This window comes from Silene latifolia, chromosome 7, assembly GCF_048544455.1.
Source record: "Silene latifolia isolate original U9 population chromosome 7, ASM4854445v1, whole genome shotgun sequence".
In the NCBI taxonomy this organism is placed as follows: Eukaryota; Viridiplantae; Streptophyta; class Magnoliopsida; order Caryophyllales; family Caryophyllaceae; genus Silene; species Silene latifolia.
In genome coordinates, this window is record NC_133532.1 from 47,680,952 (window position 1) to 47,707,229 (window position 26,278).

A 26,278-nucleotide genomic window follows, 5' to 3' on the forward strand; every position below is an offset into this window, starting at 1 on the left:
ATATTGAAATGGAGCGATATGGAGAGATGCGGACCAAGGCAATTGAATATAAGCCACTTGGAATGGCTTGATTCAATGCAGGCAAAGTATGTTCAGTGCCTCGCAAAGTTAGTAATACAGAATGATATAAAGGTGCAGAGCTTGGGAGAAGTTAGGATGTTGTTCCAGACCCGTATTTTTTCTTCCCTGCGAAACATAGTAATCAATAGATGCCCCAAACTAAGAAGTTTCGGTGGGTGGTTGGAACAAATCTCTGACTTGCAGAGTTTACGTGTAGATGACTGTCCTAGCCTTCTGAATGGCATACCATGGCGATACCTCCCTTAAAGCTTGCAATCATTGAGTTTGGTGAAATTCGCAGAGTTAGAGGAAGTGCCCGAGGGGATATCGTATTGCACTACCCTCCGATAACTCATGATTTGAGATTGTCCTCAACTACATTCCACACAAAACTGGATTCCTAAACTCACTTGTCTAGAAAAACTGCAGTTTTACAACTGTTCACAGAGTCTCAAGGAAAGTTGACAAGAACCTAACGGGGAGGACTGGCCCCTCATTCAACACATACACCTCTTTGTCATTAAAGACAAACTGCCGAAGTTCTCATCTTTTCGATTTGCAGGGACTAGCAGATCTCCAATGCCATTAATTGGATCGGTTTATTTGATTTCTACAGATGAAATTCCGAACTTGTTTTGAGAATAATTATAAATGAGACAATCTCATATGTGAGACTAAATCATTTATTGTATAATCTCCAATGCTTCACTTCCTGTCTGTTATGGTGGTTCAGAATGCGTGACTCATACTCTATATGTTGACATATAGTCCCTTACCGTACAGAATGCATATTTTTTGTCACTAAATTGACTAACTCGCTATACAATTGGGTTCACCACTTCATCGATGTGATATTTTTTGTCCTATCCAACTTCTACAGCAACTAACTCATCAGACTAGTCCGCTTTGTTACCTCTTAAGTTTAGACATTCTGATTCTCTCCTCGGAGTATATTTGATGGTCTAACACCGTGTTTAGTATACCTGATGTCTAAATATTATTGGTAGTAATTTTTATGATGTTGCTTAGTATTATGATGATATATTCTGTTGCCTTATTGGATAGACAGACACCATATTCAGCAGCCTAGTGTATATAAGTTATAACATCACCCGCGATATTGCGTTTTGGACATCAGATTCATAGTATGAATGTGGCTAATTCATATTGTTACTAGTATAGAACCCGTGTGCTACAACACGGTAATTTAGTAGGGGATGGTTCTAGAGAATATTATTTAAATAAATTGAATGTTTAAATTGAATGTGAATTTAAAGTTACGTTATATCTGTTTTGAAGTATTAATAAAAGGGTTATTTAATATGAATACTCCAACCTATCGCCTATCTTCTCAAAATACTCCGAACTTTAATTTAACTCACAATAAACTATAGTATTAACCCCTTCTTCTCGGATTATACTCGGGTAACCGGCAACCTGTTTAGCAGGTCACTACCTTTATTATCATAATTCTTACAGACCCTTATTCTTACAAACCCACCCATGTCATGACATACACTAGAATTATCATCGACAAATCAACATCACAACCTCCACCGTCGACCCATAACCACTTATGCGCAAATCAGAGACGGCCTAAGCTCAACTCTCGACCATTATAATGAAACTCCCCACGACCCCAAGCCCCAAATTAATATTTACCCCAAATCGATTTGGGGATCTAGGGTTCTAGAAATTTAAATCAGTTGTTGGTGGTCGACAGAAGGTAAACGAGGCACGGCGGCCAACGGCATGAAGGCAAGGCAGGGCTGGCCGTGGCCTTTATTTTATAGATGACGCAGTTTAAAAGAGGATGCGAATGTGAAGAATGGTGGTCGACGGTTAATTATGGCGGGGAAATATGGTGGCAGTGGTGATTGGTGGTTGAGGATGTTGTGGGTGGTGGTTGAGAGGGTGTTTTATGGATGGTAATAGGATATAGGAGGGTGATGTATAGGTTTTAATGGTAGAGAAAGGTGATTTAAAATGAAAAAAAAAAATATGCAGGAGGAAAGTAGTATAATCAAGATTGAAGAAGATGAAATTGGAATTTACATTGTAATAGGTGGAACATGGGTTTACTTACGTTGTGGGTTGGAGGAGAGTTGGCTATAAAAAAATTGAACAGGGAGGGGAAGTTGGGTATAATGAGAAACAGTAATGGAGGTAAGTATGGGTGGAAGAAGATGAAGTTGTGGGTTTACCTGCTATTTTAGGTTAAAAAAGAGACAATTCTAGTAAAAGCGGAGTGGTGTAATAGTTGAGTATATTACTAGTTAAATTAAAGTTCGTAGTATTTTGAGAAGGGAGGCAATAGTTTAGAGTATTCTTGTTAAATAACCCTTAATAAAACTATAATTGTAAATTATTATTACATGCAACTAATTTATGACATTAATAATATTTGGAGATAATCTCAGTACAATATCATTTGCATATTGGGAGATAATCTCAGTACTATATTGGTATTGTGTATATAAATTGGGGAATAATCTCGGTAGAATATTGTGTATTTGTATATAATTTGTGTATATAATAATTTGAGTATTGTGTATTGGATGATATTATAGTCTATAAAAAATATTTTATAGCGTATATAAAATTATATAGTCTATATAAAATATTGTATAGTATATACAACTGCCATTTTATTGTTCTTGATTTTCTAGGATTTTCCGTGTATATATTTAGGAGTCGTTTGGTTCATGAAGGCATTAGATTTTCCTAGGAAATGCTAATTCATAGGAATTAAGTTCCTACATTGAATTCATGTGATTTGAGAAAACTTGTTTGGTTATCAATGTAGGAATCTAATTCCACCGGAACTTTCAATTACCTAGGGGGGGTTAGGTAAGCCAATTCCCCCATTATGTAGGCATTGGAAGTTCCTAGGAAGTTAGAATTCCTCCATTTCACAAAAAATATGTCAACCAAACAAGTCTTGATTTTCCAATTCATGGGATTTCCCAATGCCTACGTTTTATCGAGGCAACCAAACGACTCCTTATTATTGCCTAAAATAGATTGAAGATTGACAACAATTATTTGACGGCTATATTATTGTGTATAATATTATAGAAGAGAATATTCCGAATGGGGGCATAATAATTGACAGCAATATATTATGGGATATACTTTTTCACATACGGATTTTACTCTTTCACATACGCTTTTTACGATTGTACCCTTGTCATTTTTTATCCACATATTGTACTTACACCAAGCCAACCCTCTCTCGCTCAAAACCACGCAATACATACCCTACTTTCCCCACCCACGGCTACCCCCATACTTCCTCCATACCACACCAATGGTAACATTGACTTTTTCACACTTGTCGAGACACGTTTTGCAACGTGAATATCTTTAGTTACACATTATTAAAAATTATAAAAATTTGATATTCTTATAGCATTCATGAAGATAAATCAAACAAGATCTCACATAACTATATTTTGTCTTATAGATTAAGAATAATATCGAAGATTCTCTACCACTATGAATAGTGTCAAGATTCTCAATGTTACCATTGACGTGGTATGGAGAGAGTATAATATATTATTATTATTATTATTGATTGACTGACTACAATATATTAGAAGGAAATATTTCGTATGGGGGAAAGTTGAGCGGGAATAACACAGAAGTGTTATTCTTTTAGTCTATAGGGGATTCCAGTTTCTTGACATGCTTTAATCTAATTATTCCGTGATTATCTGTACCACCTTTTTAGAGGGTATATGGCAAAAAGTTGCTAGATGATACAGTGACCAAATAATAATATGTATTTACGCATTAGCCATGTGTTTTGATTCCTGACTTTGTGTTGATGTCTTGAGAAATTGTTGTTGTGTATGCTCTATTGCTTCTTGTTAGGAACACCCTGGTGCAGCCCGCAGCCCTGGCGATAGAGTATTGGGATGATATATGTATTGTGTGTGGCCCTGATTGAGCTCTAGGTGATGGTGTGGAGATGCACGATGAAGCAGCCATGGCTATGGATGAGGAAATGGAAAGTGAATGAGGTAGTTTATACAAAGCGATGTTTTCCTCGGGGTCTAAGAAGCAAAAACGAGATCGGTTGGCAGATGCAACTACTAAGTTTAAGTTTACTGAGTGCTTTAATATTTTAACAATAACGATGAAAATATTGTATGTCGGAGTTTAATTACGGTGGAAAAAAAATACTATTTTTAAGCATTGTATTTAAATTTCTCATACTCCCTCCTATTCACTATAATCTTCCCTATTTCCCTTTTCGGATTATTCAGGTTTTCTTCCTTATTTCCTCTTTTGGGTTGATTTATGTGGTCTAAATTCAATTGCATGTGGGGTAGTGTGTTATGTGTGGTCCAAATTAACTTTTTTATTTCCATACTCTTTAAAAAAACCCAAACTTGGGTTACTGTTCCCAGCACAATATTTTTATGCTCTTCTGCCCATTTTACCCTCCCTTTCATTATCTTCTGCCCATTATACCCTCTATTTCATTCTTATTATCCTGCTGTCACGCAAGATTGCTTTCATTCTCCTTTTTCTCATTTCATTTCATTCACCCTTTCCTGAGATATCTTGCATGTTGTTTCAGCATTAGCAATTATCTCATTTCCACCACTTCATTGCATGTTTGATATATCTTCTCTATCTCTATTTATGATGAATATTTTTGGTGATTACCGACAATTGTTGGCTTTTTGCTTCTTGCTTCTACCTTGTGAATTATTCATCTATCATTTAATGCATTACTCGTACTTTCCAGCTATATTGCTCTATATCTAATTTTATGATTTGTCTAATAATGGTTAGTGAAGCCGGCGACCAACCACATGCCGCTATGCTTTTCCGATTATTGAACATGAAAATGTTGAATCATCAGTTGGTGCATTGCTTGCATCCTAGCTAACTAGCACAAGGTTAACTTACTCTTACTTGATTTCCCTTTTTTTTTTAAAATATACATTTATCGGAGGACAACCAGTGGTACCGAGTGGCTTTTTCAAAGTGGAGTTGGTATTTTCTTGTAGTGGTTGTTGAGGATGGAGGTCGGAGATCAGCGGTAATCACAACACTAGATGAACACCGGCACTGGTGAGGTAGTGTGGGCTTAATTACGTCCATTATATCTTCAAGCTTATACGATTATGTTTTCTCTTTTCGCTTTTTACACGGAGTCGACAATGCTACTTTTCTAAGGCTGATCGTTTAAAGATGCCTCCTTGTTATGCCTTTCTGTATCGGTTGTTCAGGGATTGTTTCATATTAGCATATTGTTCTCTGGCGGTTTAGATCAATTGTATTCGGTACTAAGTTTAACTCTTGTCACTACGATGGGGACAATGCTTAAATTTGAAATTAGTTGCGTGAAATTTGTGAAATTAGGGACAAAAAATTTGTTTTGCTTTTGGTGTAAGAGCAGTAGTGGACAAGAGCTCCAGAGATTGTGTTACTATACTTTGTTGGTGACTGTCTTGCTGATATTAACCGCGGGCTTCAAGCTCGATTAAGGAGGAGATTCGTGATAAATTTATGGCAGCCAGTGTAGAAAAAAGGTTGTACTTCATAGCATTATTAATACAAGCTTAATGGAAATATAATTGGAGGTAGGGACAACTACATTAGGTAGGAAAGTTATTACAAAATTATTTGTTACAGTAATCTTGTATTTAAAGTAATCAAGCAAGGTTGATTTGCTCAATTTTTATCCCTCAATTGATTTCTATAGGTAGCCAATTTAGCAAGTCATTTTACTTTATTTCGTCATAATCCAAAAATTATCTCCTAACATAGTTGCTTCTTTCATCTATGAACAGCTCCTTTACGGGAAATATCTCTGTATATGGCTATTGTCGTGCCATGACCCTGCAGTTGAATACTTGGCCACTTCTAGATGCGTGCCTCGTCTAATGGATGTTGTCAAAAGTTCCACATAAGAGAAGGTAAACATACTAGATTTTTTCCTTTTTTCCTCTTAACTTCCAAACCACTTGGCTTATTATTGTCACATAAACATCAAAATATATTTTATGTTGTTGGTTGACTTCCATTACCCTCTTCAGTAAAAATGATGGTCTGGAATCATCCCAGCATTTGGCCACTGAAGTTACTAGTCTCACATTGATCAGAAATATATTCAGCTGATAAGTCACATGATTGAATCTATGATAGGTGGTTATGGTCATTGTCATGACTTTCAAGAATCTGCTTCCAAGATCGACATTTGGTGCCCAGATGGTGGACCTTGGAATACCTTAGATTGTTCATAATATGAAAGCTTATGCTTGGGGCGGACGATTTCTGACTTCATTTGAGGCGGCTTTGGAAGAGAGAAGAAGATTCCAGGCTACGGAGGTGAGAGTGGCGGCGAAAGCAATTTTCTACGGTTTTATCTTGCACATTTTTTATTCCTCATTTGATTTCATAACAGATTATAGGTTTTTGTTTGAACTCTTATTAATTGCAGTTTGTTTTTTGATGTGTGTAGTGTGCAGTTTCAATCGGCATTGGAAGGGAGAACAAGATTCTAGGCTATGGAGGTGAGAGTGGCGGCGAAAGCAATTTCCTACGATTTTATCTTGCTCATTTTTTATTCCTCAATTAATTTCATTTCTGTGCCATGTCCTTTTTTTTTGAGGGCATTATTGGCGTCCGTTTTCTACCTATTGGTTTCTTCTATGTTGTCTCTCAAATGAAATAATCCGTGACAGGAAGAAGAACAAGCTAACCTGATATTTTAAAGGTTGTCACAAATGAGCAGTCGTGTTCCGGCATTACTAGCGCTTATGTTTGACTCTTGATGCTTGTTTCACTTCTGCTAATTTGACTTATTCAGTTTTGAATTACCGTTTCCAGACCATCCAAACTGGTGAAGCCGAGGTGGCTATTTCAAACACTGAAGGAAGTTTGATTGCTTGTGACAACATGGTACTCTTAGATACTTGAACGGACTTTTTTTTACTTTCTAAAATATATAGTACGGAAACCACATTGAAGGGCTAACATTACTGATTTCGCATAAGCACTCTTTTTCAGGTTGCTTCTCTAATTTTTGTATCAGATGAAAATTAATGACATTTCAGCTGCAGGATCTAGATTGGAGGTTGAAAAATTATCTTCTTCCAGAGTACCTGCCGCTTTTCCATCAAAATTGATGTCAGTTGAAGAAGTAAGTGCATAATGAAAGTTAATTAACTTTAGTCGATGTTAATTGGATCATTCGTCATTGTTTTTCATATAAATGTTGGTGATATGTGAAGCATTCGTAAGCTCAATGGCTTATATATTTTTTAAAATCTGAGATAAGTAGAATTAGATTCAAATTCTTTACTACATCTCCTCTTGGATTTCTTATCTGGTTGCATATGTAGATAATTAGATGATTCAACAAAGAAACCTTCTTATGTAAAGCCTTGTGGTAGGACTGCGGAAACTGTTAGTTCTACTTGTCCCTTGCATCATAGTGATGAGTATTTACCAGTTGCAAAGGTTCAGGATGGTACATTTGTTGGGGAATTCTCTACTTCTCATACAAATTCATCTAGAGGTTAGCATTACCAGCTTATGGATAATGCTATAATTTTGTTGTATAAGATCAATGGTTCAATCGCGTTTTCGACCGTGAAACATTATTTTATTTATGAGCTGTACTCAGTTTGGAATGAGAATATTGTTGGTGATTTAAGTGTCATCGTGCCGTTTAAGTATAATTGGATATCGTGGTAGAATCATACGAAAACTCGTAACGTTACAATATGAATCGGGAGTGTGGAGTACACGTTCATATATAAACAATTATTGAGTTAACGGGATGTACGGAAGAAGCGGAAAAAGAAATAAATGGTTATAGAATTGGTCAATGCACCAATTAATGAACAAATGGTTGAATTCAATGAATGTTTATTAAATTCAATGAATGTTTATTTAATTCAATGAATCTTTCGAAAATGTCAAACAGTGGCAATTCGAAATATGAGCATTTATTTAATTCATTGAATGTTTTCCGCACCAAAAGTTGTCGGTCTTGAATAGGTACGTGCCTTTTCATAGATACTCCGTATCATGTATATTTCCCCTTATAAATATAAGGAGTTTGTGAAAGAAAAACATATACAACAAAAATTTCAGATTTCTACTCTCTACAAATCAAACAAAAACATTAAAGTTCTTCTTTGTTTTTAGCCTAAAAATCAAAGGGACTTTGTAGTTTTATCCTACGATTGATTTCGCGGTCTCCCTAAGGCAAGTAAGGGGCGAAATACTTTCTAAGGAGAGCAGTCACTTGCGACTCTACAATTATCCAAGCACTAATTTCTTTCATACACAAAATTATTATTTCATACATTATTATCCGACCGTCTCAATCTAACATTCTTAGAAAGTATTTGTGAAAATAGTGTGTGTATGCCATGGATGATATGAAGGGAAAAAGCAAGTTTGAAATACTAGAGAAATTTGAAGGAATTGATTTTCGTAGATGGCAGAAAAAGATGCACTTCAAACTTTCCCATCTAAAAGTAGCATATGTAATTACTACTCCGTGTCCTCCGGAACCGGAAGATGATCAGGCTATCGATGCACTCCGTAGGAAGGCAAAATGGGAAAATGACGATTATATATGTCGAGGACATATATTGAATGGGATGTCAAACGCTCTTTTTGATATGTATCAACATGTTAATCTTCTACTCTACTTTGGGATCAATTGGAAAAAAGGTATATGGATGAAGATGCCACAAGTAGCAAGTTTTTGGTAAGTCGTTTTATGAATTATAAGATGACTGATTCCCGTTCCGTGTCGGAACAATTTAATGAATTAATTCATATAATTAATCGATTTTCTCAATATGATATGCCTATGAATGAGAATATGTCAGTGTCTAGTATTATTGAGAAATTGCCACCGACATGGAAAAATTTTAAACATGAATTGAAACACAAAAAGGAAGTCATGACTTTGGGTGAACTTGGACGAAGTCTCCAAGTAGAGGAAGGCCTTAGGGCTGAAGAAAATGAAAAATCTGCCGGAAAGGTAGATGCTAAGGGTTCCTCCATTAATTTGGTGGAACAAGGGGAAAGTTCTAAATGGAAGGACAAGGACAAAGGCAAAGGCAAGAAACGACCTTATAATGATACTAATAATGAACCGAACAAGAAACCAAAAAGTGCTTGTTGGATATGCGGTAAAACCGGACACTTTAAGGCGGATTGCCGAGTAAGGAAGAAGAAAATGAAAACTTCGGGAAAAGCAGGACAAGGGTCTAAGGACCATGGTGCTTCTACTAGCCAAGGTAATATTTTAACTTGTATTAAAAATAATTCTAGTAAGAATTATGTTACATCTATTGATGAGGCAAATTATGTCAAGGATGATGAAATAATTTGGTGGATTGATTCGGGTGCAACAAGACATGTTTGCAAAAATCGTTCTTGGTTCAAAAATTTTGTACCGGTAGAAGACGGTTCCATTCTTCACATGGGCAACGAATCAACCGCAAAAATACAAGGCTGTGGAAATATTACTTTAGTATTTAGTTCCGGAAAATCCGTAGTATTAAAAGATGTATTATATGTACCCGATATAAAGAAAAACTTAGTATCGGGGAGGATTATTAAATAAATCCGGTTATAAACAAGTCATAGAATCGGATAAGTATGTATTATCAAAATCCGGAATATTTATAGGTTTCGGTTATTATTGTAATGGTATGTTTATGTTAAATATAAATAAAATAGATGATTGTGTGTATATGGTTTCTACATCTACATCTCCGTCTAATTTATGGCATGCAACGCTTGGACATGTTCATTATAAGCGACTTCTTCTTATGTCTAAACATGACTTAATTCCACCATTTGATTTACAAACTCGTAAATGTGATACATGTATGCTTACTAAAATTACTAGATAACCTTTTAAAAACATCATAAGTACATCACAAATGCTAGATTTAATACATAGTGATTTATGTGACTTGCATTCTACTCCATCTTTAGGAAATAAAAGGTATTTGGGAACTTTTATCGATGATTATTCCCGGTTTTGTTATGTCTATTTAATGCATACTAAAGATGAGGTTCTTGATAAATTTATCACTTATAAAAATGAAGTAGAATTGCAAAAATCTAGCAAGATTAAAAGACTTCGAACCGATCGAGGTGGTGAGTACTTGGATCCTAAGTACTTTGCAAATTGTGGAATTATACATGAAATTACTCCTCCATACACACCACAATTAAATGGTGTAGCGGAAAGGAAAAATCGAACTCTAAAAGAGATGATGAATTCCATGCTATCATACTCGGGTTTGAGTGAAGGTTTTTGGGGTGAAGCCGTGTTAACCGCATGTTATCTATTAAATAGAGTGCCAAACAAGCGGAATGACATAACCCCATATGAACTTTGGTACAAAAAGAAGCCGAATCTAAGTTATCTTAGGGTTTGGGGATGTCGGGCCGTTGTAAGACTACCCGATCCTAAAAGGAAAACTTTGGGAGAAAAAGGAATAGATTGTATATTCATTGGTTATGCTATGCATTCAAAAGCATATAGATTCTATGTAATAGAACCTAATAATTCAATTGCGATTCATTCCGTGATTGAATCAAGGAATGCAATTTTCGATGAAGAAAGATTTACATCGATGAAAAGGCCTAAAGACTTAGTGCCAAATATTAATAATAATACTAACAACTTGTCACAAAGTTCGGTCAACCCCTCCCAAGTGGTCGAGCTTCGGAGAAGTAAAAGAGCTAGAAAAGCAAAAGACTTCGGTCCGGACTTCCAAACTTATTTAGTGGAAGGGTCTAGGAATGAACTAGGACTTCAATATGCTTATTGTTACAACATAGATGAAGATCCTAAGACATTTAAAGAGGCAATGACATCACAAGATGTTGCTTTTTGGAAAGAAGCCATCAATGATGAAATGGATTCCATAATGGGAAACAATACATGAGTTCTTTCTGATTTACCAAAAGGATGTAAACCCTTAGGTTGTAGATGGATCTTTAAGAAAAAGATGCATGTTGATGGCTCCATCGACAAGTTCAAAGCTCGATTAGTTATTCAAGGCTTTAGACAAAAAGAAGGAATAGACTATTTCGATACTTATGCACCGGTTGCTAGAATTTCTACTATAAGGTTATTAATAGCAATTGCTTCCATATATAATTTGGTAATACATCAAATGGATGTGAAAACAGCGTTTTTACATGGTGAATTGGAAGAAGAAATTTACATGAAACAACCGGAAGGTTTTATTATGCCCGGACAAGAGCATAAGGTTTGCAAGTTGGTGAAGTCCTTATATGGACTTAAACAAGCACCAAAGCAATGGCATCATAAATTTGATGAAGTTGTCTTATCTAATGGTTATAAACTTAATCAATCGGACAAATGTGTATATAGCAAATTTGATAACTCCGGTGATGGTGTCATCATTTGTTTATATGTTGATGATATGTTAATTTTTGGTACGGATCAAAAGCAAGTTGATCTTACTAAGGCATTTTTATCATCAAGTTTTGCTATGAAGGACATGGGCATAGCGGATGTGATTCTCGGAATTAAGATTAAAAGAACTAATCTTGGCATATCCTTGTCACAATCTCATTACATTGAGAAAGTACTTAAAAAGTTTAATTGTGAGAATAGCGGTCTTTATTCACCAATGGAGGCAAACATAAAATTAATGCCTAATACGGGATTACCATTGTCACAATTGAAGTATTCTCAAGTCATAGGATGTTTAATGTATGCTATGACAAGTACTCGACCGGATATTGCATATGCAGTTGGAAGGTTAAGTAGATACACAATCCAAGTAGTCATCATTGGAGCGCGGTAATGCGTGTTTTAAAGTATCTTAAGAGTACAAAAGAATTTACATTAACCTATAGTGGGAATCCTTCGGTGTTAGAAGGCTACTCGGATGCAAGTTGGATTACCAATATTGAAGATCATTCTTCAACTAGTGGTTGGGTCTTTTTGCTTGGGGGAGGTGCCATTTCTTGGGCTTCCAAGAAGCAAACATGTATCACGACATCCACTATGGAGTCAAAATTTGTAGCCTTGGCAGCAGCCGGAAAAGAGGCGGAATGGCTTAAGAATTTGGTATATGAAATACCTCTATGGCCTAAACCGATATCTCCAATATCAATCCATTGTGATAGTGCAGCAACTTTGGCTAAAGCTTATAGTCAAATATATAATGGGAAATCGAGGCATCTCGGAGTAAGACATAGCGCTGTACGAGAATTAATTTCCAATGGAGTTATTTCGGTAGACTTTGTAAGATCTCAACAAAATCTTGCGGATCATTTAACTAAAAGTATGGCAAAACATTTAGTTGAAAGATCGGTTCTAGGGATGGGTTTGAAGTCCATTAAACCTTAAGTATTGGGATACCCAATTCCCCTCTAATACAATGTTAGAGGTAGAATTCAATGTGGAAGGCCTTTTATTTAAGATTGAAGTACATCGAAGTTTTGTCCCGAAAGGTATGTACTTGGACCTGCTGTGGGTTAAGGATGAAGTGTTATCTTCTTAATGAATTCTTTGGAAAAATGTACTTGCAGGTGCATGATAAAAGAATTCACCTATGTGAGACGTGAAGTATAGCCGACTTCGGAAGCTTTTGGACTCAAGCTTTTATACGCTCATGAGAGGATTAGGATACTAGGCTTGTAATAAGTATCAGTATATAACTTTATTGTTTAAATGGAATTTGTGTGTATTTTGCCTTCATGTATTCAAAATGTTCAAGGGTTCAATCCTTAGAGACACCCTTTTTACTAGAGTATATGGAACGTGCATTTTACTATGTGAAAATTCAATCTTCGTGACATTTTCATTTATGCGCAAATTTGATGATTGGTAGGTATTAAAACGAATCAAGGATTACACTTAAATGGGGGAGGAATGTTGGTGATTTAAGTGTCATCGTGCCGTTTAAGTATAATTGGATATCGTGGTAGAATCATACGGAAACTCGTAACGTTACAATATGAATCGGGAGTGTGGAGTACACGTTCATATATAAACAATTATTGAGTTAACGGGATGTACGGAAGAAGCGGAAAAAGAAATAAATGGTTATAGAATTGGTCAATGCACCAATTAATGAACAAATGGTTGAATTCAATGAATGTTTATTAAATTCAATGAATGTTTATTTAATTCAATGAATCTTTCGAAAATGTCAAACAGTGGCAATTCGAAATATTAGCATTTATTTAATTCATTGAATGTTTTCCGCACCAAAAGTTGTCGGTCTTGAATAGGTACGTGCCTTTTCATAGATACTCCGTATCATGTATATTGCCCCTTATAAATATAAGGAGTTTGTGAAAGAAAAACATATACAACAAAAATTTCAGATTTCTACTCTCTACAAATCAAACAAAAACATTAAAGTTCTTCTTTATTTTTAGCCTAAAAATCAAAGGGACTTTGTAGTTTTATCCTACGATTGATTTCGCGGTCTCCCTAAGGCAAGTAAGGGGCGAAATACTTTCTAAGGAGAGCCGTCACTTGCGACTCTACAATTATCCAAGCACTAATTTCTTTCATACACAAAATTATTATTTCATACATTATTATCCGACCGTCTCAATCTAACAAATATCCCTATGGCTTCTTTTTCGTCAGTTTCAGTGAGAGGGGGCGGAGGCCTGGCGCGAGTTGACCGGGGGCATACACAACCTTCTACGCAGACTTAACTTGTTTCTGTATTTTCTTGGTGGGGCGGTTGTGTCTGTATTTTGTGCTACCTCAATCTCATTTTTATTACCCTCCTATGATTTTTGATGGTCAACCGTATCAGTTTTCACCATAATTTTCCCTAAATAGTTAAATTAATTGGTGAAATTTATCATGTTTAATTTATCTCAAGTCTCAACTGTTAATTTTCATATCATCAATTTTTTGAAAGGAGTCAAAGTTGACAACGGTTGATCGCTAAAGTCAAATGAGGACAATATAAAAGAGATGGAGAGAGTATTTCTTAATGGTATGGTAATTGATGTATCATTATCTGATGCAACATATTTCTAATTTCATACTCCTATTTCAGCATGTCTACTGTAACTTGTTGCAGAAAAGCTCTCAGCCATCCATCGAAGACACTGCAAAGTGGCAGCATCTTCGATTCTTGACGGTGGTCATGGCTTTCTTTACAGCTCTGATCGGCCTCATTCGATTTGCAACTCTAAAAGTGTGGAGGGGCTACCAGTCTGATTTCATATCTTCATCGCAACATCCCAGATGTGATTGATGGGTCAATTCCCAAAGAAGATTTTAGACCTATAACGGGTTTGCAGCTCGCGTATACAAATCTGTTCTCACGTACACTAAGAAGGCTTACCGAGCTGGAAGAGAAGGTGGCTACTTTACAAACTAAATTTATGCAAATGCCTTCCGAGAAAGAGGACCTGTTAAATACTGCAATATGTCGAGTGGACGCATTAGAAGCAGAGTTAACTTCCACCAAAAAGGTATTCACCCTTTTCTATCTCTACTCCATTATAAACTAAGGATACAGTGAGAACAACTTTTTGCTGCTTGTGAATGTATTTCCATGATTTGAAGAATTTACAAACATGTCTCAAATCTTACCTGCAAATGGCGAATCTTAGAGCAAAAACAAGGGGACCAATGTTAATCCCCTTGCCTCGGGATTTAATATTCACCACTCAACTAATAAGCCAGAAGGGCTCTAACAATAATCTATATATTCAAATGCATATAAACTTAAAAAAGGCAGCAGGGGCCGCACCCCTCCCGCTAAAGCCATGATCCGCCATTGGTCGTAACTCTCTTTGAATTAAACTTGTCCGTCAAAATGATTTGCATATAATGTCCTTGGAAGAGTTGGATTTCATCTGACTGAATAATCAGATGTGAGGTTTATTTTAATCGGGCTCAAAGCTGGTTAAAAGCACTTCCATCATTTTAAATTTATACCGTGATTTTATAAAAAGGCGCTGCAAGAAGCTTTTATGAGGCAGGAAGAGGTTCTGGCATACATAGATGCATAAGCAGCAGCTAAGTGTGGGGTGAGTCCTTCGAAAAAAATGATGGCATGATTCTTTAACCCGGGATCTTACAATAAATTTGGAACGAGGTAAAGTTATATGATGATCCTTGACTCTTACAAGTGAATTGTTTTTTTAAGGTTGAAATCGACAAGAATTAGTACCATTTAAGGGCCGCAAACATTCTAAATGAAGTTGAAGCTGAGGCAAGTCTCACAACCATCCGTTAATTATTTTTTTCCTTTTTACTGTAGTAATCAAATCCCGAGTTCTTCTTGTCTCTGTTACAGTTGGTGTAAGAGAAACCACAGAAAGAGGCCACTCCTGTCCTTCCAATGGTGAACAACTCAGAGAAGAAGATGTACTACTTGGCTGAAGTATGTAAATGTTATCCTTAATCTTGTACAGCTCTACCATTTTTCGTGCGTAAGCATTCATATCTTAGGTGCACATAGTAGTGTTGGTTTTTTGTTTTCAAATTTATAATGCAAATTCTATCTGACAAGCCTTTTATCTATAGAAAAATGCTTCTGGGTAAACCAGGCCCAACAGTCAAGGCTATCGTTTTGATTGCATAAGGGGCCAGTGCGGCTACTTAAAATCGAAATTGTTAAAACTATCTTGAACTTCTGGAATCGGTGGCAATTGAACCTGTGATCAATCTTGTTGACATGATCGACTAATCTGTGAATGTTGTTTTGTCAGCCAGTCAGCTTCTGTATTAGTGAGACTACTTAATGACAACGTAAGTAGAAGTCATAAAATATACAAAACAAGAGACTAGATATGATAATCTCTGAGAAACGATAAAGCATGTTATGTCGATATGGTGTTCAGCATCGCGTTGTGTTTGGGTGTGTGGGTAGGGGAAGTTGGATAGGTGATGTTGTGTGATGTGATACAGGAATGAGCTTGGGATACCTCCCTCCATTGTCGCAAAGATCTAAGATTTCATATATAGAAACTAATTCTCTTATGTCAAAACATTTTCATAATTTATCTAATCCTGCTATAACTTCGGCAAAAAAACTCTACACTAATATGAGGGGGAAGGGAAGGAGATTGATAGGGAGATAAGAGAGAAGAGGGAAAGGTCGGGAGAGAGGAGGGGGAAATGGAGGAAGAGGAAGAGTAGAATAAAAGAGTGATAAGAACACTATTTATAATTTTTATGATCCAAAGTAAAGTTTTTAAACTGTTCTTTAATTTTTTTGAGATTTCGACAAATTTTTAGAATAATAGGGCGCAAAAAATTCACAAATTTAAAATGACCTTTTATAATATCAAAACATAGCACATAGGAGGACGATAATAAGGGTGGAGGGGAGGAGGTGGGAAGTGAGAGAGGAGGAAGAGGAAAGGGAAGAGAGGAGAGGAGGAAGAGGAGAGGGAAGAATAAGGGACCGGGATGGAGGGTGGAGAGAAGAGGAAGCAGAGGAGGAGGAGCAGGTGGTGTTTTTGGATGCTCTGTTTATAATGGTTTTTTTTATTATTAAAATACATTGTTATTAAAGGGATGACTACGTTGTCGCCACTGATTTTGATGTGTTGTTTAGAACTGTTTTATTGAGCTAACTGATAGAGACTCATTAGTGAGTGGTTCAAAGCCAACAAATTTTTTTAAATGATTTGGGTGGGAAGACAAAAAAACTGATGGGTTTAGTTCCAACTTCATTAATATGGAAATTTTATATGGTTCCATAATTTAGGTGGAAAGATTAAGACTCCTTCAAGTTTGATTGTTAACTATTGGTAGAAGGAGCAAAGCAAGCCTAGGTGATTCATATGAGGGCTTCGATAGTGAGGGATTTATGGGAGTTTATATTCGTAGGGATTGAATTTTGTCAAGGGGAGTAGGAGGATGAGAATGAGGAAGGGGAGAGGCTAGAAAGAGTAGAAGGATGACGATGGGGACGGGTAGAAGTAAGAAAGAGTAGGATGATGAGGGGATGTAGACGGAGGAAGGATAGCCTCTTTTATTTAACCTTGTCATTCTTTGTGATATTGTTGTAAGTTTTATTGTTTTTTGTTTTGATTTTGAATTATTTTGGTCAGGATGGGCACAAAGTTAGGTCATCAATGAAAGCAAAAGCTTCCCCAAAGATAGTGGTGGCATCGACAAGGAGAACGGAATGTTTGGGAGACCATTGTATAAATATGCAGGATGGGAATTCGGATGCGCCAGCGAGGAAAGGTTGAGCTTAGTTTCGTGCACGATGTTGCAACCTTCATTGTCCAATGTGGGATAAGTTGCTATTGGGACTCTAGACTCTAGAGTACGAAAAATGAACCTATAAAAGCTACCTTTTTCTTATGATTCATGTTGAGTATTTTAGTGCTAATCTTTTTGTTTGTTTATTGCACTATGATACCCCTCGATAATGTCAAGGTTGGAGTTTTTCTACGGTGCTTTTTTTTTTTTTTTAACCTACAGGTCATAAAATTTTTTTGGTCATTAGTTCAGCATTCATTTTGTCTTTTCGTGGTGCCCATTCTTTAAACCGAGAAAAAGGATACTATTGTCTATGCCTTAGTGGCACTATTATTTCACCTAATAATTTTTATTGTTCTCTATTATATTGCATTAGACATTGTGTTTTCAAGCATCTTCGCCCGTTGTGTAATAACTAATTAACTACTATGCTTGGTCCACGATTTCTAAATATGTGAAGGACCATGTCCCTTTATGTTGCTATACTTCCGACTTGCTTCCACTTAGCATTTTGCCAAATTGGGGCACCGCGCCCGATAGGGCGCGGTGCAACAACTAGTTTTGTGTAAAAAGGAAAGAGGAAGAATATAGTGAATAGGAGGGAGTATTAGTTGTCAAATTTGAATTTTTAAGCTTTGAAATCCAAGTGGCACCCAAACATCATTGCAGAATTGAAATTTGTAATTGAATTCTAAGGGTACCCCAAACAATTTTATGAAATTGGAAATGAAATTGAATTTCAATAATTTATTATCTAGAATTAGATTCATGCAAATGGAAATAATTCCAAGTACCCAAACACTACCTAAGAGGATTTGGGTCCGTCTCACATATAAAATTGGTCATTACCCATTTTGATTCATAATATATCCATTACATTGTCTTTGAACTGATGTATAAACTAGTTTAGACCCGCGCAATGAATGCGCGGTATTTATAGAATTATTAATATAGACCTCGTGCAATATATGCTCGATATTTATAGAGTTTTAATTTTTAGTGTATTATTTATAGACAATTCACTTATTTTTCATGTTTCTCCTTAATGTATTTTGATTAGAGAAATAAATAAAAGTAAAATCGTAAGAAGTAATAAAATGAGTATTTTTTTTTTGTTTTTTTACCGAAAAATTAATGATGTTAATTTACAAATATTTACTAATATAACATGCTAGATTTTGTGCCCGTGCGTTGCACGGGTTTCAAATTTGTCCTTCCTCTAATTGTTTAGACTTTTTAATATCATTTTGAATTATACGTAAAAGTTGTATTTCAATTACTCAAATAAGGTACTCCGTATAAATCTTCTTATTCTATTAATTTGAACACCTTTCAATAAAGTTTCTTTCTTTTCAAAAATTTATCTTATTAATTTTATATAAGATTAAGAAGTACGTTTATGTAAGGATTCTAGGAATAGGAACTACAATTTGTTAGAATAAGAGGATAATTGCAAATTATTTTAAAGTTTTATCCTTTAAGTTTTCACTTTTCAAATTTATAGATAATTTTTTTAATGGAATACAATTTAGTAATTTGTAAATTAAGTTAGTTATCCGTACGTAAAACACCACATAGTTATAGTAAATGAAATTATCACCCAAATACTTAGCTCAGCGATTGTCATCACCTCATATTATACAATGTAAACTCCTCAAAACTGCAAGTTGCCTATCCCCATTGTTTATCTCCATATCAAATTAATAAATGTACAAACCCCTCAAAACTCGTAGCTGTTTACCAATTTCTTTGGACTTTTTGGTTAATTAAGGAGCATTAGAACGCTAGAACTGTAGAAATGTCAAATTAACGGGAAGAGTTTCATCTAATAATGTAGTTCTATTTTTTAGATAAATGGAAAAATACAATAAAATATTACACTAATTGTGTTCAAGGAAAAATCTAAAAAAAATGATAATAAAATGATAATTTCTTTTATGAGAGAGGTCTTTTATTGAGACTAATTTTACATTGTTTATCTCCATATCAAATTAATAACAAAGCGTCCTGCTTATGAGCTAATCCCGTCACAAGCTGAAGACCTCTCATAAAAAGGGAGTGAGGATAAGGTGCCCCCCATGTGCTTCCCCACTCACCTCTCATGGGTATTTTGTGAGAGGAAACGGTATCCGTCACAAGCTTGTGACGGATATCGCCATCTTTAATGAGATTTTGTAAATTAATAAATGTACAAACCCTCTATACCTTACCCTTTTGAACGTTGATTTTTTTTTACATTATTATTTTTCATATTCATATATGTTCAATATCTCATGCTTTTATTAATTATTGTTCAATTTAATTACTAAACATGCATTTTTAATTACTAAACATGAGTATATTACTTTGGTTGCAGAATTGCAGGTAGACAAAAGCTACCAAGAGTAAAGGTCAAAGCTACCTTATTTAAGTAAGACTATGAAACTTTTGTTTTTGTATTGTGTTTTGTTTCGTTAGTTACAACGCGTAACTTACCCACCCCATCTTGAGTAACAATTTACGTTTTCCTTATTTAATCGTCTCGGATGTGTATATACTTTTTTTTTTCTATTTTGATTATGTTTTTAAGTGAAATTACTCAAATTTGTATCAATTTTCATATATGAAGTTGGTCTTTGATTGAGATTAATGAGAGACCATCTTTCCTCAAAATTTGTGCTCTTCCCGTAAAAAAATTGTAGGTTGAAAAATGAAATATTTTTATAACAAAATCAATAAAAATGGAAAAAGTGACGTCTTCTAACTTCATAGATAACCTTTTTTTATGTATGAGAACGATGATGAGAAATATGGATCAGTATGTACTCAATAACTGTCAGATATATCTACTTCAAAGATCAAATAATATGGATATGATGGCTCACGCTCACCGTAAACATTGAGTTAATGGACGTATAGTAAACAAATAGATTTATCGTTTGGGTTGACACCACTACCACTATTAATAAAAATGCATGCACATATATTTAGTTGCATGGTTTATGTATGTATTTATACAGATTTCATGTATTATTATCATGAATACGTGGACCACACAACAATAATATTTAAGTGAATCGGTGACTAATGACTTGATTACAATAATCAACAGTTTATTGGACCGCCAACCTTGTCAGTGTTAAAAATAATGACGAGAGGAGACAAGTATATCGTTAGCCTTTCACAAATTCTCGTTGGGGGTTGGTTTATATTGACAATGTTTTAGTAACTATCAACGATATTGCCCTTGACACAATAAACTGATTGTTATTCTCTGTATATCCTTCCAACGTTGTCTTCTTTATTCTCACTACTACTGCTACAACTAAGCCATTGTTATTCTGTTAAAAAAGAAACACTAATTTTATACGTGGTTTGTGACTAATGACTTGTTCCACTATTATCGTTTGATTATAATTATATTTGGGTTAGACCTAAATATTTATTAACAACCTTGAAGCAAGATTACAATAATATGAGACTAAGATGGTGTTTGGGCGTCTGACCATCGAAAGGGTATATATAGCCATATAAGTTTATGATTTTCCAGTGGTACATAACTTATAAAACTCTATAAGATAGAATTTGCACAAATATTAGATAGAATTTGCACAAATATTGAGGATAACTAACTATACATAAAATTATTTTAAATAAAAATTAATAAAATCGTATGTAGATAGAATTTGCATAAATATTGGGATAATTATACATAATATTATTTTAAATAAAAATTAATTAGGTAATTTTAAAAAGTTGGAGTCTCTAGAATTGCCTGAAAAAAGCCTCTTTTATATATATACTAGATTTAATGCCCGTGCGATGCACGGGCCTAATGATAATATTCTATCATGTACTCCCTCCAATTCACAATAAACCTCCCTATTTCCTTTTTCGGTTATTCACAATAACCTCCCTATTTCCTTTTATGGTAAGTGTTTGTGTGGTCCAAATTTAATTGTATGGTGGGTATGTAGTGTATTTGTGTGGTCCAAATTTAATTATATGGTGGAGTAGTGTGTTTCCTTAATTTTTGTGTCAAAATGAAATGGGAGGTTTATTGTGAATTGGAGGGAGTATAATGTATAAAGTAGTATCATCAATTCAAGTCAAAGCATCAAACTTAGTAGTACCCAATCTCGGATCCACTGCCATTGTATTAAACACAGCTGTCTTTGGAATAACTATAGTAAGGCAGATAGGGATCGGATTAGGTCAATCGTCGTTAAATCTTACTCGCCAACGCTATCTCGTGAATGTGGTTAATTAAAAAGAGATTCTTATGTTAGGAACTTCTATTTTAGGCCATTTTGTTTTTGAGTGAGAGAAGTTGAACTTAACTAAATAGAGTTGCGTTGATTTGAACTGATCTGAATGAATTTGAAGTAATAGTTAATTTGAGAAAATTTGAGCAGAACTGAAATGAATAGAGATAAACCAAGAGTTAATTTGAGAAGAGTTGAGTTGAATGGAACTGAACTGATCAACTGAATGGAGCTGAGCTGAGCTGAACTGAATGGAGCTGAGTTCAGAAGAAATGAACTGAATAAAGCTGAAGTAATTCGAGAAGAATTCAGTTGAACTGAACTGAATTGAACTGGGCGGGACTGAATGAGTTGAGTTGAGCTAAAGTGAATAGAGCGGAGCGGATTTAAGAGTTAATTTGAGAAGAGTTGAGCTGAAATGAACCAAACGGAGCTAAACTGAACTGAACTGAACTGAATGCAGTTGAAATAAAAGTTAATTTGAGAAAAATTGAGCTAAACTGAATGAAGCTGAGCTTAACTAAACTGAATTGAATTGAAATAAGATCAAATTAAGACAGAAAAACAGGGCCTTATTAGTTTGTTTAATTTAATTTTCTTTTAAGTTGAGTTGAATGAAAATTAATGACATTATATATAATCAACGAAAATATGTAACCCATATTCAATTTTCCAATTTCTTTGGGTTGTTAACTTTAATTTAATAAATTAATTAAATTTGTTATCTGACTACGGGCGATAGCTAAAAAGCCCAACAACACTTTGATATGAGTGATCCTTTACACAAAAAGTACAAAATAGGGTAATTAATACTGTATATGGTTTCTATATTCAAATTTTAATGAGTATGCTTAACAATTGACTATTTCGGTAGTTTTTTCATTCAAATTTTCTTTTATATTCTTATGCTATCTCGCAAGACATAGAACAAAAATGAGGCTTTTATAATCCTGAAAAGTGCTACCGTCGATCGTGTACTCAATCTGATGACGATTTGAATCGTTCTCCACACCTAATAAAAAGATAGTACGATCATATGATCGGGATTGTGATTTTAACAAACTATGGGGCATACGGTTTAACTTCGTAAAGGCTACCGAGTAAACTTAGAATTTTACCATATTGCGAATTTACAATATACAAACTTTCAGTTTACCAATCAGTAATATATATATATATAGAATTAGTCTTAATAGTTTAGAGTAGTTTGATTAAATCAGAGCTTCAGTTTAAAGAATGTCAATCAACATTCCTGCTCCCTCAGTTATACACCGGATTATACAACTAATTAAATGTCGATTTCAAGCAAGATTCAAGACTTACCAAATTTCAAAGAGAGGTAGTTCAATGGACGCAAGCCTGCTATGAGATCGATAATATAGTTATAAGTCTACTCCTCTGTCCTTGGGGTTGGTACTGTATTGTCTGTATACTCGTAACATCGTTAGGGTTATAACTTATAAAGTTTGTTTTTTCATTAACCCTATAAATTATTTGTGAGCCGAGTTACTATGACTCTCCAATTCTCCATGATATCTTTATAGATATTTTAAAGTCGGACTTTGTAACATCACTTGAAAATATACATTTATAATAAAAAAAGCATAAAGAATTTTATATCTCACCCTTATTCATCTTATGATAACAAATTCTCTAAAAGTCCCAACGTCTTCAGTTTCCCTAATATTCAAAGTATGTATGTTTTCCCATAATCTGCATCATAAATTAAATTAAAACGGGCATCAATAAAATTAACTAATAATCATGTCACACCTTAAAAAGACGAACAAAGTAGAAAATTAATTAAAGGGAAATATTTAGGAACATGGATTTAACATATTGGGTTTATGAATAACAAACGCTTTATGTAGAGTCGAGTCGAAGATGCAAAATACTTGAAAACCCCATATAAAAACCCATGAAAATTAATCACCGTCCCATACTATTTATCTGAATCTGTTTGGAGGCGAACTATTCTCTGTGTACTTTCAAGTAGTAATTTGAATTAATTATCAATTGTGCATGCTGCATAGTACCTACAAAACAAATCAAATGGTACATAATTAGAGAACCAAAAATAATAAGAAAAATAAACATGCAGGCTCATAATGGTTTTGGTAAACTATGAGGCCATAAGGAACCATAAGGAATTATATATATAGATGTTTAGCTAGTTGTGATTTCGTAGTGTCGTTGTTCCTATAAAATTCTAGTTTGTAAACAATTCAATTACATGTATACATATTAGTAATTAACTCCATGTCAGAAATAAGAGGATGATGCTTAAAATTATATCTTTATCTTAATCTTAATTAAACTAATTAATTTTATTTTATATAGTTTGTATAAGGTGGACTATCTATAATCGCTCGAAAAAAGCTTCCTTTATTAATATAGATAGATAGATATATATATATATATTGATTTTTTAACTGCAAATTTTTATCATAAGAAAATTAATTTTAACAAATATTTACTATACCATAATTTTTAGGCGCAACTTCTTATCATGAAAAGTCAATAAATTTTTTATCAATAGGTTCTTTGAAAAAAACAAATTTCCTTATCCTAAAAAGATCGGAGATAAATTTGTGCAGAATGTGAAATATTAAATGTTATAAATATTTAAATACAAAATATTATATCAACTTATAACTCATCATGTCCACACATATAATATATGCTAAAAATACAAAGCACTATTCTAGGAAATATTTTTAGGAGGGAAAAGTTAGAGTTTCACCTATTCATTTAGTAAATAGGGGATGAGACATCTGTTCATGAACTTTATTATCATGCAACATAATAATCACTGTGATTTTACTATATATATTGTACTGATTGATACTCAACTAGGCAGGGTTTCGTTTAGTTTTAGTAGCGCTCCTCTAAATTCTCGTTTTGTAATGATTTATTGTTGGAAGTGTTGCTTCAAAAGAAGCTCTTATTATCCCACATTGGTAGAATAATCGTTGGGATTAATTGTTGAAAGTGTTGGAATTCTATGTGGTTTTTGCACAATTTCCAACTCTGATAGTTCAGTCTTCTATACTGATTATCGCGGTTTTTCCATACGGATTACTCAGTTTTCTAAATTAATTGTGATTTGTGCAGTCTTCCAAAAATTATTTACGAGACACAATAAGTACGCCTCTAGATCCTTCCTTTGTACATATAAATACTACCTATTTTGTCATTCCAAAATATACAACAATCTATCTCTTCTCTTCCTCTCTAAAACGTTTCTTTAAGTTCTAAGCTGATATTTGGTAACGTTCTGTAAATAGTTCTCATTCCGAGTCTTTGTCGTACACCTTAGACTCGGACGTCGTGTAACCCTGGGGGTTGGTTTCGAAGAGGTCGTATGTATCGAGCGTGGCAAATTCAACTTTAGGGCAGTGATTCTATCACGCCACGAAATCTTTCTCTTCAACTCTTGTAAGTTTATCTGTTCATTGTTCGTCTAATAGTCATACCGCCTACATTTATCAATTACACTTTGTTAAGGACAGAGGTGTAGCTAGAAGTGCTGTTTTAATTCTTAAAACTGTGTACAGTAAAATGAGTACTAAATCTCAACAGGTTGTTTGTTGGATGCTGCTGATCTACACATTATGCTCATTGACTTGAGTACTAAATATCCACCATTTAGTACTTAGGGTAACAATGATAATGATCATAAATTTGGATATCAACCGAATCATGAAGAGCATGCTTTCCTAAAGAATATTTCGACTCTATTTCATGGCTTAGGTTACACGAAATTCGTTGTAGGATAAGACGATTGAGACCCTCTTCATCTAGGCAAAGATAAAGAGAATACTTCATGGAGTTTTATTAATGCTTTGAATTACCAAATCAAATTTTTCATGTGTCAAATGAATTATTCTCACACCCCCTTTATATACATAGCATATATGTATATAAAGCCTATTATTAGTGGATAAGAACATTGGTTTTTATACCAAAACCAACAAGCAAATGTAAACAACCGCCAATCATGATAAATATCATTTATCATAATTATATCCACGTAACCCATGAACTCGATAATTTCGATTATATGAGTGTGCACTCCGCGCCCCCTAGCTCACTATATCAATCACGAGCTCTACCGATTTCGTTTTGAAAACCCGAATACACTTAAATGACTTGTGATCAAAATCACCAACAGCGTATGGCCAGCTCGGGTGCCTGACTGCCTGTGCGTACAAGTTTATACCAACTACTCCAACCTCCGTATTTGATACTCTTGTCTTCGCCATGTGTGTATATTAGGCTTAACGATGTCCTCTGGATTAGCTTTGATTGACGTGCAGAATGAAGAGAATTAGGTAACTCGTGGTATGGTACACTTTTTTTTTAACAATGGTGAAAAGATGTATTACATAATGTTCAGGCTCTCTGAGCCCATGATACATCCATTATTGAAAACTAATAGTACATCAGTGAGACAAACTAAAGAAAGTAAGGCAGTATGGAAAAGAACGGAAAATTGACAACAAGCGATTGAACCAGCTTCAGCTTCACCAGCACAACTAACTTCCAGAAACTCTTGATACATACAAGCCGCAGGGTGGGAACATAGTAAGTAAAGAAAACAAAAAAACAGGACACTTATAACCGATAACATGGAAATTAAGAGGAAGACAACCACCACAACCAACCTACCCAATACCACACAATCCGACCTATATTGATACTACCCAAACCAACACATTAAACAATGATT

The 26,278-nt window shown here is 34.6% G+C and overlaps 2 long non-coding RNA genes and 1 pseudogene across 4 annotated transcripts; all 3 read left to right on the forward strand.

The window, feature by feature from the left end:
- Positions 1–26,278, forward strand: part of LOC141592147 (uncharacterized) — a 272,781-nt pseudogene that overhangs the window by 4,548 nt on the left and 241,955 nt on the right.
- LOC141591063 (uncharacterized) lies at positions 4,659–6,384 on the forward strand. The gene is made up of 4 exons (XR_012520623.1): positions 4,659–4,973; positions 5,085–5,153; positions 5,871–5,996; positions 6,226–6,384. It is a non-coding gene; the product is annotated as an uncharacterized LOC141591063 (long non-coding RNA).
- On the forward strand, positions 6,908–17,353 carry LOC141591064 (uncharacterized). 3 transcript variants are annotated; one of them, XR_012520625.1, is made up of 7 exons: positions 6,908–6,981; positions 7,143–7,222; positions 14,154–14,550; positions 15,037–15,111; positions 15,231–15,296; positions 15,381–15,467; positions 17,146–17,353. It is a non-coding gene; the product is annotated as an uncharacterized LOC141591064 (long non-coding RNA). The 3 variants fall into 3 exon arrangements; XR_012520624.1 differs by lacking the exon at positions 15,037–15,111; XR_012520626.1 differs by lacking the exons at positions 6,908–6,981; positions 7,143–7,222; positions 15,037–15,111 and adding an exon at positions 13,971–14,066.